This window comes from Ambystoma mexicanum, chromosome 14 (assembly GCF_040938575.1).
Source record: "Ambystoma mexicanum isolate Mex_15411 chromosome 14, UKY_AmexF1_1, whole genome shotgun sequence".
NCBI classification, from domain to species: domain Eukaryota; kingdom Metazoa; phylum Chordata; class Amphibia; order Caudata; family Ambystomatidae; genus Ambystoma; species Ambystoma mexicanum.
The window spans coordinates 582,273,681-582,291,455 of NC_090940.1; positions in this window are offsets into that span (position 1 = coordinate 582,273,681).

The window sequence follows — 17,775 nt, forward strand, 5'->3', positions numbered from 1 at the left end:
GCAGGCCCTGAGTCGTTAAGGACGCCCAAGGCCGGTCCATGAAGGCGCAATCATGGTATATGAATGAGAAAGTGAAGGAGAAAACATGGTAAAAAAAAAAAAAATGCATTGATATTTTTTCATTAAGGAGTTGGCAAAAGAGAGGTCAAAACGTATCAGTAGAGGACATGAAGGAGGATGAGAAGGGATTATTAAAAGGGCACCAGTAGCAAGGACCCCTTTTATAATGGGAGGGCGGCTTTCCAAAGATTGTACATTGTTATATTGCAGAAATATACAGAAGACGGGGTGTCGCTTGTAACATACCAACAGAGAGTCTTAAAGGTCTACAACGCATTTGGGCATAATGGGAAAATAAGGATAGAAGCAAAGACAGGTACAAACATCAGGATACGATAATAACGACAAGGAATCATTTGAGGTCAGGGGAACAGAACCTGTGGGGCAGTCAATAGGGGACACAAAGAGGACGGCAGAGTAGCAAAGTAACAGACCACCAACGGTGCAAAAGGGGTGGCAGGGGAGATAGCGGGAAAAGCATAGCTGGGAGCATGGAGCACAAGAGGAAGGGCAGGAAAGGGGAAATGCCAAAATGTCCATTAAGCTTACACGAATAAAGCATCGGGAAAAGGAGAATATGGCCGCGTAGATGGCAGGAAAATAACACCCACACCGGGAAAAGGCATGGGTTCCATGAATAAAGCTCCAGAAATAATTAAGAGGTTAGCCATAAGGCTGACTGGAAAAGGAAAAAGATGGCCACATGTATGGCAGGAAAATAACGCCCATACTGGGAAAGGAATGGGTTCCCCGGAGAAACATCGGAAATAATGAAAAGGTTAGCCACAAGGCCGACTGGAAAAGGAAAATATGGCCACGGGTTGGCAGGAAAATAACGCCCATATGTGGAAATCGATATAATATTATGACCCCAATCGCATCGTTTAAATGTATGTTGGCCTACGCCAAGCTGTCTAAAGGATACTATGTACATAGGTTCCGCGGCAAGGTCTTGACCTTAATGTATCGTGTAAGCCGCCATCTTGGATCTAGCCGCCATTTTAGGTACTCTTGCAGTGTGGAAGTCACCCTGAATCACAAAATGGAGGCCGAATGACATTTCGAGTAAGACTTCGGCCATGGTGACCTCCGCACACGTGAATGAATAATATGTCCGCAGGCTACTTGTTAGGGTCATGAACTAAGACCCTGTCCTCTGTTTAACCTATGTGTAAATATGTAACCGTATCAGCAGAACTGATCTAATGTATGGAAATTGTGTGTTCGACCTGGCTACGAACCCTAGCCATGGTTCCAGAAATGGTTAACTTGTAAGAGGGCTGGCCAATGCAGTACTAAATGTATAAAAACCCAAGCATCCCGATGATCGGTCTCTCCCACTTTCAGTGCGAACCTAACGTTGAAGGTTCGTGTGTTAGTCAGAGAGCCGAATAGCTATTCGCATGTCAATTGACTTTGGTAACTTTGTAACTTTGAAATAAAGCGCTTTGTATGTCCTTTGTAACCTGTGTTGGTGTGTTTCCTTTTGGGCTTAACGGCCTCATGTCAATTTCTCTGTTTCCACAGTTGGCGCCCGAATAGGGACCCTCAAGATTGATGCCGGATCATTGAAGGTTGACGCAGACTATCGAATCGGGATCGGACGGTGTGATTCTGCGGGCCCGACCGATCGAGACGCGATACCTCGGCAGCGCTGCACGATCCGATCCTTGGGCGATAGTCGTGCGGTCTGACACGGCATCTTGACGAGGGTCCAATTCCGAGGCGGGCAGATTTGCCGAAACCACCGAACGCAGGTAAAATTTGTTAGTTGAAGTCCTTTGTAAACCGTACGGTCCTCCTTAGGTTTGGTCAGGTGCAGTCGTGACCCGGCTCTTAATTTAACCCTGACAATTTGAATTTGGCGTATTGTATCTGCAGACACAATTATTGGACCAGGTAACACCAATTTTTTGAGAAATGCCTGGGAAATTGTCTAGCTGCTTTAGGGTTCTGTTCCGCAGCGATCGACAATCTTTGGAATTTAGCCGTCCGGCACCACAGGAGGGGTCGCCGGCGTGTACTATGTACTGTAAGTATGGCATTGGTAGTATTGTATTTAATGACATTTGGCACAGACAGACCAGAAATGCCTCCGAATTTCAGTGGCCAATCAATGGTAGCTTTGAGATCCCCCGTATTGAATACTTAGAGTCGATCTTGCTTAAAAAGAAGGCTAGGCCAGCAGCCTTTGATGTGTTACAAAATTGGAAAAAGGAAGCATTACAGCAGCTTAAAAGTAGGGATAAACATGCACGACGTCATAAAACGAATGCCGAAAAGGCATTGTTGTATGACAAGGAAAAACGATTAGACGAAACCCAGAAGATGGATAGAGCTTTCTCGCTCGGGGTCCAGAAAATTTACCCCTCTAAAGATTTCCATGTTTCCGAGGAGTTTATTGAGAAAATATTAAACGAACGGAGGCCTGATTCTTCAGCGCCACCTCCGTATGCTCCCGTTGTGGGCACCTTGCCCGTTCCTGCTATTGCTCCTATCGTTATTCCTACTCCTCCTGCGCAGCCTACTGCCCCTAGTTCTTTGGTTGTCGCTCCTCTGTCTATTTCGTCTATTACATTACCTCTTTCCCCTGCACCCTTGTTAGGTTCACCTACACCTCCGATTCTGGGGAGTCCCGTGTTCACTAAATCAGATCCCGGTGCAGGGTCGAAAATTGTGACTCGTAGTACTGTTCCTGCGGGCAGGAAACAGGAACTATTTGCTTGGGCTAAACATTGCATGGAAAAAGGTGATCAAACTGATGTACTTTCAACATTATCTAATTTGCACGATTTTCCCGAGAAAAACGTTTTTATTGAAGGACTGGGGATTCATTTAGGTGTAATGTGGGGTAGATTGCAGACTTCGGATCTCCCACAAGGGGTGAGAGATCTGAATGCCTTGGCACTTTCAAGGGATACAGAGCAGAAAGTATATGGACATGTTGACAGATTGTTTGAGTTTAGGAGGGATTTTGAAAGGTTACAAAACGAGGATGATGAGGACGACAGGATGTATGCACAAAAACGGTTCCTTTCGTGCCGAAGTTCAGCACCTGAGGAAGTACGAATTTGTACCAAAGACGCGATTCGATGGATCTCGGATTCATCGATACCGCCAGATGAGGTGTATGACACATATAGTCAATACACGGTAGAGATGCAAAGGAAGGTAATCCAAGTGATGGTACAGCACTTACAGGAGGAATGTATAAGGAAGAAGGTTGGTTGCCCCATAGAGTTATTGGGTATTTGTAAAAGAGCTTTTTCGCCCGACACTTCTACAGCTGCTTTAGCGCTCGATTTGGCCCTATTGCTCAGTAAGCGGTCGGAGGTCCCTATATCTCAGTTGCCTATGAGAGAGGTCCCTCCGACCTTTGTCCCAAAAGTAGAAATCCCCGCCAACGCGGCGACTGGTGCTGCCGCGGTGGATATCCCTGCACATTACGTATCACAGTTTGTTCACGTCCCGTTCTCTCGACAGGAAGTGAACACGATTAGACAATCAGTCCCTGATATCAGGAAGAACCCGACAGGGTTTTACAAAGAAATAGAATCCGTTTTGCAGTCTTCTGTGTTCACCTTAAGTGACATGGATTTATTGTTTCCAGTGCTTTTACCTGTTGATGTATGGAAACAGGTACGAACAATAGATGATGTGCCGGGGTTAGGGGATACATGGGTAAACTTAACTAGAATAGATGGGGAACGACCAGCTGGTGAGAAACCACCCCAGGTAATACTCACTTTACCTGATAAAATAGTTGCCAAATTAAAAACTATAATCCCAGAAAAAAGGATTATTTGGGACAAGCTTACGGCCTGCGTCCAAGGGAAAACTGAAGGTACTACTGAATTCTTTAATAGATTCGAACAGGTGTTCTCCGACTTCAGTGGACAGGATTTAGGTACAGAGTCGGGGAAGAGGTTGTTTGTGGACAAATTTGTGCGTGGATTGTTGCCCGACATCCAGTCACAAATTATGTCCTCAGAGAGCGCTTGGCAGGCAAAATCTCAGTCAGAGGTCTTGCATATGGCTCAGTATTACGAGAATCGGGTTAATAACGAAAAAGAGAAAATCGAAAAAAGAAGGGGTGACCTAAAGACTAAGGTATTGTTGCAGCAAATTGTCAGAAACCCCAGAGGAGGTACGACACAGACTAGAGGTCAGTACATTCCAAGAGGAAATACTCCTCCAAATTCTATAAATATTAATCAGTGTGCTTATTGCCGCCAGGAAGGTCACTGGCGAGCACAGTGCCCTGCCCTTCGTCAGAGGTCAGGAGGCACATTTGGAGGTATGGGTAGGCGACCAAGGGGCCGCCCCGGAGCAGGAGGCCCTGATAGGGGTCAGCTTCTACAAGATCCCCAGCAACCTTTTTCACGGGAAAATCAGACTCCGAGTATGGACTCGAGAAATATATTTGATCACCCTTCCGCCGCCTATCTTTCTGAGGAACTTCCCTTTGATGAAGTTCTGCCTTACTAGGATTGCCCGAAGCAGCGTTTGGAACCTTTACCTATTCCCGTTATTCAGAAGGGCCCCTATGTTGAATTATTGGTGGGGAATAGGAAACATCAGTTCTTGATCGACACTGGAGCACAAAAGTGCTCCATCGACCATTCGAGGGTTCCAAACATCCCACTGTCAGGGCAAACAAACGTCTCCATAGGGTTCTCTGGCATACCAACTGTTTGTCCGGTTTCTGCACCGGTATCCGTTTCTTTGGGTCCTTTTACAGACCAGTGCCCTTTTCTTCTTACTTCAAACTGTGGAGAAAATTTGCTGGGGTTGAATTTGTTGAAGAAACTGAATGCAGTGATTCATTGTTCCCCTGACGGAATAAGATTAACAGTTTCACCAAAGCAACCCTTTAACTCCCAATACTTGACCCGACCTCTACCTCCCGAATTTGACATTGTCCCAGAATGTTTGTGGGCAATAGACGATAATGATGTCGGGATATTGCACATCGATCCTGTTAAGATAATATTGAAACATGGGGTTAAGCTACCGCGCATTCCGCAATATAAAATTTCAATTGAAGGAGAGCGCGCTCTGAAATGCATTGTCTCCGATTTTGTACATCGTGGAGTGATCGAAGAGATTACAGGTAGCTTATGTAATAGCCCGATCTTGCCAGTATATAAGAAAGGCGACAATGCAATTCCGTACCGGTTTATAATAGATCTTCGTGCTATTAACCGGGTGGTAGCCCCACAATTTCCAATCGTGCCTGATGTAACAACGATCTTAACAATGATCCCTGCTACGGCTACACACTTTAGTGTCGTAGATTTAAAAAACGCCTTCTTTAGTATTCCGATACATGAGGAGAGCAGGTACTTGTTTGCGTTCACCTTGGGGGGATGCTCGTTTACATTCACAAGGGCACCTCAAGGGTATACTGAAAGTCCTAGTATCTATAGTAGAGCCTTAAAAGAGCAGCTCGACACCCTTGAATTACCATCTACTTGCACGCTGCTTCAATACGTAGACGATTTGCTCCTGGCTGCAGACTCTGAGAAAGCTTGTAAAGAAGGCACTATATTGTTGCTTGTTCATTTAGCTGAAAATGGTCACAAAGCTTCACTTAAGAAATTTCAATATTGTTGTCAGGAGGTTGCCTATCTAGGCTACCTCCTGTCAAAGGAGGGGAGAAGATTGACACCTGAACGAATAAAACACATTTCTGGCATGTCTGTCCCAAAAACACAGAAGGAAGTCAGAGCCCTGATAGGGATGGCGTCCTACTGTAGACTGTGGATCCCGAACTTTGCCCTAGTGGTAAAACCGATGTTGGCTTTGACGAAGAAGGGCATTTCTCTGCCATTGCCATGGGAATCGGAACATCAACGATCATTTGAGCTTCTCAAAGCCGCGCTGTGTTCAGCACCGGTTCTGGGTACACCAAATTACGATAAGGCCTTTGTGTTGTTTGTGCATGAATGTAATGGATGTGCTTTGTCTGTGTTAACACAGGAACATGGAGGGAAGAATAGGCCGTGCGGCTATTATTCCTCCGCCCTCGATCCTGTTGCATGCGCTTTGCCGCGATGTCTGCGCGCTGTTGCTGCTGCCGCTGCGTCTGTAAAACAGAGTGAGGGGATGGTCCTAGGCCACGATTTAATTTTGATGGTACCTCACTCTGTCGATATTCTATTGAATAAAACTCAAACACAACACCTTACTTCTGCCCGGTTGACCAGGTACGAATTAGTTCTATTTGCTCCTCATATCCAAATTAAAAGGTGTTGTGTTCTCAATCCGGCTGAACTTTTGCCTCTCCCGCAAACTACTGCTTGCGGCGATGACGGATCACATGACTGCCTGTATGCCACCGAACAAGAAACAAAGGGCAGAATAGACCTCTCAGATACTCCTTTGGAGAATGCGGAAGGGGAGCTGTTTTGTGATGGCTCCTGTTTTAAACTTCCGAATGGCACGTCTACAGCTGCTTATGCAGTTACTACCTTGAACAAGATCGTAGAAACTAAAAGGATTCCGCATAACTCCGCGCAGGCCGCAGAGATTATAGCGTTGACCCGCGCTTGTGAGCTCTCCCAAGGGCATAGAGTTAACATTTATACGGATAGTCAGTACGCCTTTGGGGTGGCTCACAATTTCGGAAAACTGTGGTCGGAAAGAGGGTTTCTGACCTCACACGGGACCAAGATTCAGCATGGTCCCTTAATAGTACAACTACTTTTAGCGCTCTCACTCCCTGAACAATTAGCAATCATGAAATGTGCAGCACATCGCAAGGTCATAGACAATGTGGGAAGAGGAAATGCTTTTGCAGATTTGATAGCTAGACAAACAGCTACAGACCTTAGCACAGACATGTACACCTCGGGGGAAGTGAGAGATGGTTGTATAATAGATGAAGGCATTGGGTCTGTGCGAGATATTCAGACTGATGCCTCTGTTGAAGAATCTAGGAAATGGGCTGAAGGCATGGGGAAATTGGATGACGAAGGGTGTTGGGTGGACGCATCTGACGGGAAATGGTTGCTTCCTGATTCTTATGTATTAGCAATGGTCACGATGGCACACGGTCCAACACATGTGTGTGCCCAGCAAATTGCGAAGATATTACAGCAGGTTTGGGTGAATGATAACATTTTGGAAACTGCAAAAAGACTCGTCCAGAACTGCATGATTTGCCTGCAGCATAATGTGGGTAAAGGGACAGTGACTCCAAGGGGAAGTTTCGGGCCCCCCTCTGTCCCCTTTGAAACCATTCACCTTGATTTTATTGAAATGGAGCGATGTAATAACTTGAAATATGTTCTTGTTATCATTTGTGCTTTTAGCAAATGGGTCGAGGCTTTCCCCGTCAAAGATGCTACCGCCATGACCACCGCAAAGATCTTGGTAAAAGACTATTTTCCTCGATTTGGGCTCCCGAGGATAATTTGGTCGGACAACGGCCCCCACTTCATCGCAGCCGTAATGTTGCAAATATGTGTTGCCTTAGGGATAGAGAAACGTTTTCATTCAGCTAGGCACCCTCAAAGTGCGGGGTTGGTAGAAAGACACAATGGTATTTTGAAAAACAAACTTGCAAAAACATGTGCCGACACTAAATTAAAATGGCCAGATGCTTTACCTATTGTGTTGTTAGCTATGCGCACCACACCCCAGACTAGAACTGGGCTCTCTCCATTCGAGGTAGTAATGGGAAGGCCTGCTAATATTTGGGGTCTCCCTAAACCTAAAGCCCTGAGGGATGTGGAGAATGTATTGCTCATAGACTATTGTAATCAATTGACTAAAAATCTGTATTTCATTTACCACCAGGTGAATGCTGCCTTACCTGTACGGTTTACGGGCCCAGGACACGATATATTGCCCGGCAGCTGGGTCCTGGTGAAGGCCTACGAAAGGTCTTCCTGTCTCGCGCCTCGCTGGCGGGGACCCTACCAGGTTTTATTGGTCACCAGGACGGCAGTGCGGGTGGCAGGAAAGAAGAACTGGATACATGCAACACATATCAAGAAGATCCCTCACCCGACGCCACACGTTACAGAAGAAACAGAACCCCTCGCTGGTGCTACACTCTCTGATCTCGGAGTAGCAGGCAGCGTTGTGAGTGCGCCGGAGAAGTTCTCTGAGCCTGAGGAGCTCGGGGAGCCGTCCATTTTGTCTCCGCACTCCCTTGATCAATCACTTCCGGAAAACCTTGTTTCGAGCTCTGCGACTTCCGTCGCTACTGATACGACGCTCCCCTCAGGGAGCGACGATACTTTGCTTTTGGATTCAACAAACTTGGGTACCATCCGGTACAACCTTCGACCACGCAAATAAAATCGCCGCACGAGTATCGTGCATCTGGAAGAAAAAGGAGTGATTGAAATACTATCGTCTTCCCTTTTTTGGAACAAAGAAAAGGGGGGGTTCTGTTGGCCAGGGTTGGGAAGGACTAAGAAGTCGCGCGGCCAAAGTGCCGCCAGCAACGAACATTGGGGCCGTCGATCGAGATAACCATGATGCCTGCCGCCTTCACCGCTGCTCCTCGTATTGAACTATTAGATAAGGAGGTGACCAATTCGAACAATGGACAATGTGCCTGGGCCCTGAAAACGTACTGTTGTGTTCTCGTTTTGATTATTGTTAGTTTTGCAACTGCTGCTGTGGGACTTTGGTACTTTGAAGAAATTTATCCTTTGAAGCCTCTGTTACCGACCAAAATTGTACCAACTGTTTTGACTCCCTCTGTACACCTTCACACTCTGTCCCCTAGGGACTCTCGGCATAGACAGAAATATTATAATAACACTTTGATGATAGTGATGAATGCTACGCATGCTATTTTTAATAGGAGTAATTGTTGGGTCTGCACTCACTTACCACAACATGGGAACAAGGGACTGGGATGGTATATACATCCCTTACCTCTAACAACCTCTTGCTATGCCTCTCTTAGAGCACTCTTTTTTGGCCGATGGAATGATAGCATCTCAGGGAACTTCGATGGGACTAATTTGAATGAATTTGAAAAACGTGAATTGACTCCCCTGGGATGCTCGCTTTTCGCAAATAGGAGTAGACCTAATATCGCTTCTATTAGGCCGTCTGATAAACTTTCTTTTCCTTTTCAAAATCTAGTTTCTTTCAAGATGGCTCCGATAGGCAATAAGGATGCCATGCCTCCTTCTTATTCTGTAAATCACAGTCCTGATTCTGTCCCTTTCTGTGTACAAAGAAACGGCACTAGGCCAATGGGAGATTTCGAGCCTTGTATAAATATTGTAAATTTGACTGGGGAAATTAGGCCTTTGTATGTAGGGGGACCGGTTTATTTTGTGTGTGGTAGTTTAGCTTTTCCCTGGTTGCCCAAGGATTGGCAGGGGACTTGTTATTTAGGGATATTGTTACCAGGTGTATTTATAGCCAGTACCTTAGAGATATCTAAGGCTCGCCCGCGACGGGATAATGATGGAGATACCCCTGGACAAGTGTTCGGGGATATAGCCAAATCAGTAGTTCCCTTCTGGGGACAAATAGCAAATTCAGAAAACATCAGGGGATTAGCGAGGGTGTTGGAGAAAACAATCAACCGGACCACGGACATACTTTACAATATGACCTTAGAGCAAAAGGCGATAAGATTGGTAGCACTTCAAAATCGAATGGCATTAGATGTCATTTTAGCTGAACGAGGTGGAGTATGTAAATTAGTGGGGTCCGCTTGCTGTGTTTTCGTACCAGATTCTTCACCAACAATATTCAAAGCAATTCAGAATTTACACACTCTTAGTTCTGAAGTCCATATCCCTGTAGGAGGCTGGAGCCTTAGTACTTGGTTTTGGGATTCTCTACGATCTTGGGGGTGGAAGGTGCTTTCTGTTATTTTAGGTATTTTTGGGACTCTGTTATTCCTTTGCTGCTGTTTTCAATGCCTCCCGAGTATATGCGGAATGATAGGGGGATGTTGTGCCCAAGTTATGAGCGCAATAGGGCGTAGAATATATACCCCGAAGACAGCATCTAAAGAATTCATGTTGCAAGAAGTTCTTATGAACAACTTTATGGCTATTGACATTTCAGACAATGATGCGGAACCTATGGATGCTAATGCCCTCAAGTATTTTCAAAAGTATTAGGAAATAATGTTTTAGCACTTGGCATAGGCCAAAAGGAGGGTCTGTGGAAATCGATATAATATTATGACCCCAATCGCATCGTTTAAATGTATGTTGGCCTACGCCAAGCTGTCTAAAGGATACTATGTACATAGGTTCCGCGGCAAGGTCTTGACCTTAATGTATCGTGTAAGCCGCCATCTTGGATCTAGCCGCCATTTTAGGTACTCTTGCAGTGTGGAAGTCACCCTGAATCACAAAATGGAGGCCGAATGACATTTCGAGTAAGACTTCGGCCATGGTGACCTCCGCACACGTGAATGAATAATATGTCCGCAGGCTACTTGTTAGGGTCATGAACTAAGACCTTGTCCTCTGTTTAACCTATGTGTAAATATGTAACCGTATCAGCGGAACTGATCTAATGTATGGAAATTGTGTGTTCGACCTGGCTACGAACCCTAGCCATGGTTCCAGAAATGGTTAACTTGTAAGAGGGCTGGCCAATGCAGTACTAAATGTATAAAAACCCAAGCATCCCGATGATCGGTCTCTCCCACTTTCAGTGTGAACCTAACGTTGAAGGTTCGTGTGTTAGTCAGAGAGCCGAATAGCTATTCGCATGTCAATTGACTTTGGTAACTTTGTAACTTTGAAATAAAGCGCTTTGTATGTCCTTTGGAACCTGTGTTGGTGTGTTTCCTTTTGGGCTTCCCGGCCTCATGTCAATTTCTCTGTTTCCACACATACCGGGAAACGCATGGGTTCCACGAATGAGCACAGGAAATAAGGAAAGGGTTAGCCATAGGTTTGGCTGGAAAAGGTAAATATGGCCAGGTGTATGGCAAGAAATTAACGCCCACACCCGAAAAGCCATGGGTGCCACGGGAGGAGAAGCGGAAATAGCAACAAAGAGGTCCGAGAAATAGGTAATACCAAAGGAACCAGGGCGAGTCAAAGAGAATCAGGACAGGAACGTACAAAACGGGTAAGCAGTACAAAAAGCAGGTAAAAAGGTGAGAGCGGGAACAGGACAAGACGTAGGTAAAATGTCAATGGCCAACAGGGGCGATTGCTGTTAAAAAAGCGTTGGCCCAGGGTAAAAGGAAAAGATGGGCAGCAGCACATTTGTCTGCGGTCACATATACCACAAAGGTGGCCGGGGTGACGGACCCAACAAATAGCACATGGATAAGGAATGCAATGAGGGGTTGGGCAAGATTGCAGGAGCAGGGTGGGATGCAGCGGAATTTGGGACCCACCCGTTCTGAACAGGGGCAAGCCACTTCAGCATGGGCAAGAGGCCTGGGAGCGAAAGGCGCAAAGAAAGTTGGGGGGGTTGAGGTAACCCACCTTGGGGGTAGTGACCTGGCCAAAACAGATAGGGGCGGATTGATGCGCAACATGTGCGAGCCATCAAGGGCTATAGCTCATTGCTGGTGGGAAACCAAAATTTCTGAGATATTTACACGCAGAGTCTGGTACGGGGGCGCGCAAGATGCAGGCCATTGAAACTACAAGGAAAAAGCTAAACAAGGCAGTGGAAAGTTATCGTAGGAGTACAGGGCCCCAGTTATCACAGAACATTCCGGAGAGGCGCCACCAAGACGGCATACAGCTATCCAGCTAAGGGATGGGACAATTTTCAGATAATATTCTCAGAGCCTTAGCAGCGCGAGGATGCAGTTAGGAGCGCGTTTTTGGGGGGACCTGAGCGCGGCCGAGGCGGCACCCACTCAGGTGTGGCGGCTCGTGTCCAGGAACGGATGCCCCAGGGTAACTAAGACGAGCCGAGGAGAAGGCTGGGCATCTACAACCCCTGGACACGAAGTGCCCAAAAAGCGAGTTGGTGTTATTCTGTGTTTGTTATGATTATTATTTGGTGTTATTTTCTGTAGAAAATAAACAAGCCTACGGCCGATAATTTTTCCACAAACAAAAACCTGTCTGTACTATTCTTTCGGGGGAATAGGGTAATAGGAATAAGAGCGACGGGGGGGCCCCCACTACTCAGCCTATGCCTCAGGCCCCGTGCAGTACAAAGTACGGCACGATGGAGGGCCTGGGGGGTTAGGCGCAGGGTGGGGGAAACAGAACGGCGCGAAATACAAGGGGAGGGGCAGCCAAGCGGCGCCCCCACCCCCAGCGTTGCTAGGGAAACCCCACACAGATGGGGAAAGGTGTGAGGAAAGCAACAGGGGGGCAGGAGGAAGTCCAGCCCCCCCAGAGGGACAACAAAGGGCCAGGGGGGTATAAATACCCCAAGGAAATGCAGGATGGGCACAACCAGGCAAGGAGCTCACCTCACTCGGGTAAGCTCCTAAGGCCTGGAAAAGGGAGAGAAGGAAACGTTTTGCCACCCAACCCACCCAGCAGAAGAAAAAAAAAAAAAAAAAAAAAAAAAAAGAGGCAAGGAAAGGAGACAGAACAAGGAACAGGAACGCCGAGTACTTTCTTCGGTACACGGTAGAAGAAAGTCGTAGGCGGCGGCTCGTGTCCAGGAACGGATGCCCCAGGGTAACTAAGACGAGCCGAGGAGAAGGCTGGGCATCTACAACCCCTGGACACGAAGTGCCCAAAAAGCGAGTTGGTGTTATTCTGTGTTTGTTATGATTATTATTTGGTGTTATTTTCTGTAGAAAATAAACAAGCCTACGGCCGATAATTTTTCCACAAACAAAAACCTGTCTGTACTATTCTTTCGGGGGAATAGGGTAATAGGAATAAGAGCGACGGGGGGGCCCCCACTACTCAGCCTATGCGCTCCAGCGGCTCAGCCTTCTCATTTCCATAAGGGCGCCGGATTGGGCTGCTTTCAGCTTCCGCTGTGCCCCTCGGTCCGACGGCAGCCCAGTATTCTCCCTCCTTCTCGGCTCCTCGCGGGTCTTTAGGCGCTGGGTCTCCAGGTCTCCCGCAGGTTTGTCCCAGCTTTGCTCGTCGGTCCCAGCATACACCGGCATCTCGAGTTCACAGAGGCAGGAAGTGCACGGTGTGTCTGTCACCTTCTCCTGAATCGAGGACAGCCCAGTGGTCTCTTTACTCCATGGGGTCCAGCAAGCAGGACGATGCAATGACTCCTCGCTCTAGTGTAGCCCGCTATCAGTTGTAGGGCACTCTCTTCACGAGCCGCGGTGGGCTAATCAGGCAGCCGCCTTCTTGCGCACACAGAGGGGCTCCTACTCCAGGTCAGTTCTCGCTTTACAGGGCTCTGATTTTCTCCGGGCCCACTCCGTTCATCTGCCGCATCTGTTCACACGTCTTTCAATGCACCAAGTTCAGTTTGTAGTCTCCGCAAACCAGATTTATAGGATTATATTTAGGATCTTGACGGGAGCTCATTGCAGATGCTTCCTCACTCCATGGTCTCAAGCCACGCCCCTCTTTGAAATGCCCAAGAGCAATGGCCACAACACCCTGATGACCTCCTAAAATAAATATGTTGATAAAAACAAACAGTGGGGGAAGGAGGGTCACAGTCCTGCTGCATATTATATCGCATATCAGAACAAAATAGGAAGAAAAGTCTTTGTCAACAAAAGTAGATATGTTTAGACTGTACAAATTGTATGCATGCAGAAGAACGTCTTCCGGTGTGGAGTATGGTTATGAATGTTCTATGTTAAACATTAATATTTGTGTTCATGTAGATGTGTGTGTGCGTCTGTGTGTGTTTGGGGGTGTGGTGCCATTTTGTGACCTGTGCATATAATCAATTGTAGACAGGATGGACTTTGTGTATGAAGTGATGTGTGCCATAGTGTTGGGTCCGGATGTGGATGTTATGAATACAAAGTCATAAGTGTTTTTGTATCAGCACGTGCAAGTGGTGTAGGATTGTCATGGTGCAGATTAAGGATTTAGATATTGGCAGAAAGGGCAAACATTAAATGCTCAAGTTTTGAAATATCTGAGTATAATACATTTTTATGTTCACAATTGTAAGTGTGATAATTGCAGTATGTGTAGAGAATGTTAGCCTGTTATGCTATGGATTCCAGAATACGACTCTTGCAGAGGGGACAACGTTGATGTTCACTGTGGTGTGTGGGATGGTGCTATATCTGAATGAGTGTGTTCAAAGAAGGTACATGGTTTTCTGGACCCAGAAGTGTGTCACTGTGTCTTTCCCAGATGGAATCTACATCATAATCAGCGTTCCTGAACATGGTCATTTTAGCATGAGCTTGACTGTATTTTCCACATTTATATGCATTGTGTGATTTTACCTTCATGGCACATGTCTGACAGCCTGTGCATTCTGCATGTATAATCTCCATTTGTTAGTGCTTTATTTAGTGTGTATGACAGTGGTCGAAGTGTACGAAAAGAAGTAGTGGAGCTATGTTACTTGCCGGTCTGCCCCACTCTCCACAAACCCCATTGCTGCGCCCCTCCCACACACAGTCTAAACCCCCAAACAAACACACCTGTTATTTAAGGGAATGTTCAGTGCAGTGCACTGAAGTGCAAGCTTCAACTTCTTCCTACACTTTTATTTTAAAACTAAACCATTCCGGAACGGTTTCTTTTTAAAATAAAAGTATAGGAACAGTGAAACTGTAAAATAAAAAGTATCGGAGCAGCACTCCCGACCGCTCCCGCCCACTTCGACCTCTGGTGTATGAACATGTTGTGATGGGGTCAGAAGAAGGATGCAGACTCTTTGAGGACATTTTGTATGTGATTTATTAAATAATGAGCTGTTCCCGGCCTAACATACCCTGTTCTAGCATATCTTAAAGGTCAATATCGTGGGTAATTCATAAGGTCCCTTCTGTCCCCCTTCTTAAATATCATAATTACCACTGATCACTTTCAGGAAGGGGTCATAGGTCCCTGTGACTAATTAATGGTCATAGAAAAGGCTAAATGTATAGGTAACTAGATTATTTTGAATTTTCAGATGGAATTATAGTTATGCACTTTATAAGAACAGTGTCTAAGTTCCATCAATTGCACAGGCCTCTATAATGTGTCTTTGTAAATTTGTAATTGTCACCCTTGTTCTATTCTAGAGTCCCTGTGATGGCATAATATTGTCTAGTAGCATAATTACAGCACCTGCTTTCAGTTGTAGCTTGTGAGTAGCCATTCAGACAAAAGAATTTTGCTCTTTAGAGACTGTAACACTGAGCCAGTAATTAACTGTTCTGAAAAGAAGTGGGGTGTAAGAAGAACTTGAAATTATTTCAAATGTTTACGATAGCGGAAGGTGAAGATGACCGCCTAGAACCATGCTCATTCTGTTGGTTAAAATGATAGCTGTTGTTGAATTGGAATAGCACTTTGCCATTTGGACAGCGGAAGGCGACCTAACACTGACAAATTGCATCAGCTGAGTATGGAAACATACCTACGTGTTTTATATATATATATATATATATATATATATATATATATATATATATATATATAGATAGGCCTAGCTATGCCTATGGCTATGACATGTTCCCTACTGACAAATCCTTGGATGTCGTCCCTTCTCCCCTGGGGGGTGCCTCTTCCCATGAGGTCAGATGGTGAGGCCACTCACCGAAAGTTCCCGGGTGGATATCATGGGGACAGATCCCCCTCTCATGAGACTAGGCACAACTATCAAGGGGGAATGCGGCATGTCCACACTGCACCATAATCCCCCCTCATCCTCTTACCCTATACAGGGCCAATTAGTTCCCCAATCTTCCATATATGTGTATAGGGTAGATAAAAAAACCCTCATGAGAAATACTGGGATGAGGAAGAGTAGGGACGGGAGAAGAAGTTTGGAGCAATGAGAAATGCCCTGTGGAACCAAAGTATGCATTCCAGTCAATGTGGATATTGTATGAGCATAGAAAGGGAGCAGGGACTCAAAATAGTTTCACTGGAGGAGCTGGTATTGTGAGAGCCGGAAAGCAGAGGGACTCAAAGACGGCATCCGGGATGCTTACTGACCTGATGGAACTCTCACTCACTGTATGCTTAAGTTGGACGGCCCGAAAGGCTACAAGAGCCAACCTCCAGATGAAAAAGACTGCTGGAAATCACGTTCAGAGGCAGACACGCTGCCAGCGAGGATCAGAGTGCTGCAGAGCCACCTCAGCATACGGAAAGGCGAAAGAAACCTGCAGGAACATGACTGGGTACATGAAAAAGCTGCACACCACCCAGAGAGCGTAAGCAAGGCCCTCACAGATACCAGGGTTTTAGAATGCTTGGTGGGGCTTTGAAAGTGTTCAAGAGAGAAGTACAGGTCTGGGAGCCTTCCCAGTTGGGAGAGCATCACAAATCCTCTTCTTTGGCACAGTACCTGGCGGAGGGGTGAGCCAGGTTGACCAGAGCACCCAGAGAGAGAACTACAGGTCTGGGACCTGCACCCAGTTGAGAAGAACATCACAAATCCTCTTCTTCAGTGCAGCATCTGTCAAAAGAGTGAACCAGGTCTGCCAAAGGAAAGCAGCAGAGTCCTTCTCGTGGACAGCCCTGGTTCACTAACTTTCCAAGGACTATCAGCTTCACAACTCTGGTGGACAGCCTGGTTCACTACCCTGCCAGGGAGTGTCTGTCAGCTTCATGGTTCACTCTTCTCCTGTGGGTCCCAGATACTTATTTCTTTACTTTTTTAAATTGTAGTATTTTAGGATCCTTCTTTCCCAAGTACTGCCTCGAGGAAGAAGGCTTATGAGGCTACTCGTTATGTGCTGTGGGTCCCTTATTTTATTAGACTTCTGCCATTTGGTATCCCACCAACTGATCCCAGCTACCCAGAGCTCCACAGGTTGCTTACAAGCTTCCTTCTGTTGTTCATGGGCCTCCCCGACCTCCCACTCTGACTCTCCAGGAGCTGTGGTTCCTCTGCAGCCTTCCCCTGTTCTTGGGTTGTGCGTCCTCTGCTGACCACACATACCAGCATCCTCGATTGGCTTGTTGCCCATGGCCTCTCTTGGTCTGCTGGTCCATCCTTGACAGACCTATTAGGGATGCCTATGCCGGTAGGTAAGGGTCTTGGTTCGTGCACTCCTAGCCTCTCTTCTCTTCTTGCCTTCGTGCACTCCTGGTTTCTCGAAGGCAGGCTTCTCCCTTTGGATTGTCCTTCGTTTCATTTTAAGATGTGACTTTTGTAGGTTTTTCCGGAGCTACTAGACCTCTCACCATAGTTGTTTCTCCTACTGATCTTCATAGTTCACCGGTTCTCCCTCGTCTTAGTACTCCTCAAGTAGGATGTAGGACTTTCTACCTGGGCCACACATATTGAAGTGTGGGGTATTGAAGGAGTTTGTGTAAGACAAGTGGTAGAAGGAGAGGTTGATAGAGTCTGAGTATACTGCAATCTCCCTAAATAGTCGTCCCTGTTCCCATAGTGAGATGCCTCCCCATGCGATCCTCCCGCTAAATACCACCCCCAGGGGCAACTATCAGCATAGCAGCCTCAACTCCCTGGCCTCATGGGAAAGGGCTCACCAGGGAAGCAGGGACAATATCCTGGGGTTTGTCACACAGTATTTGATGCATCCTGTGTGGAAGATTGCTCCTGAACCTATATATTTACATTTATCTAAATTTGGAACCATTATTAGGTAATCATCTCTGCAGGTCTTGTACTGTCTGTGTGAGGGATTTGACCATCCGTACAGGAAGAGTGCAAGAA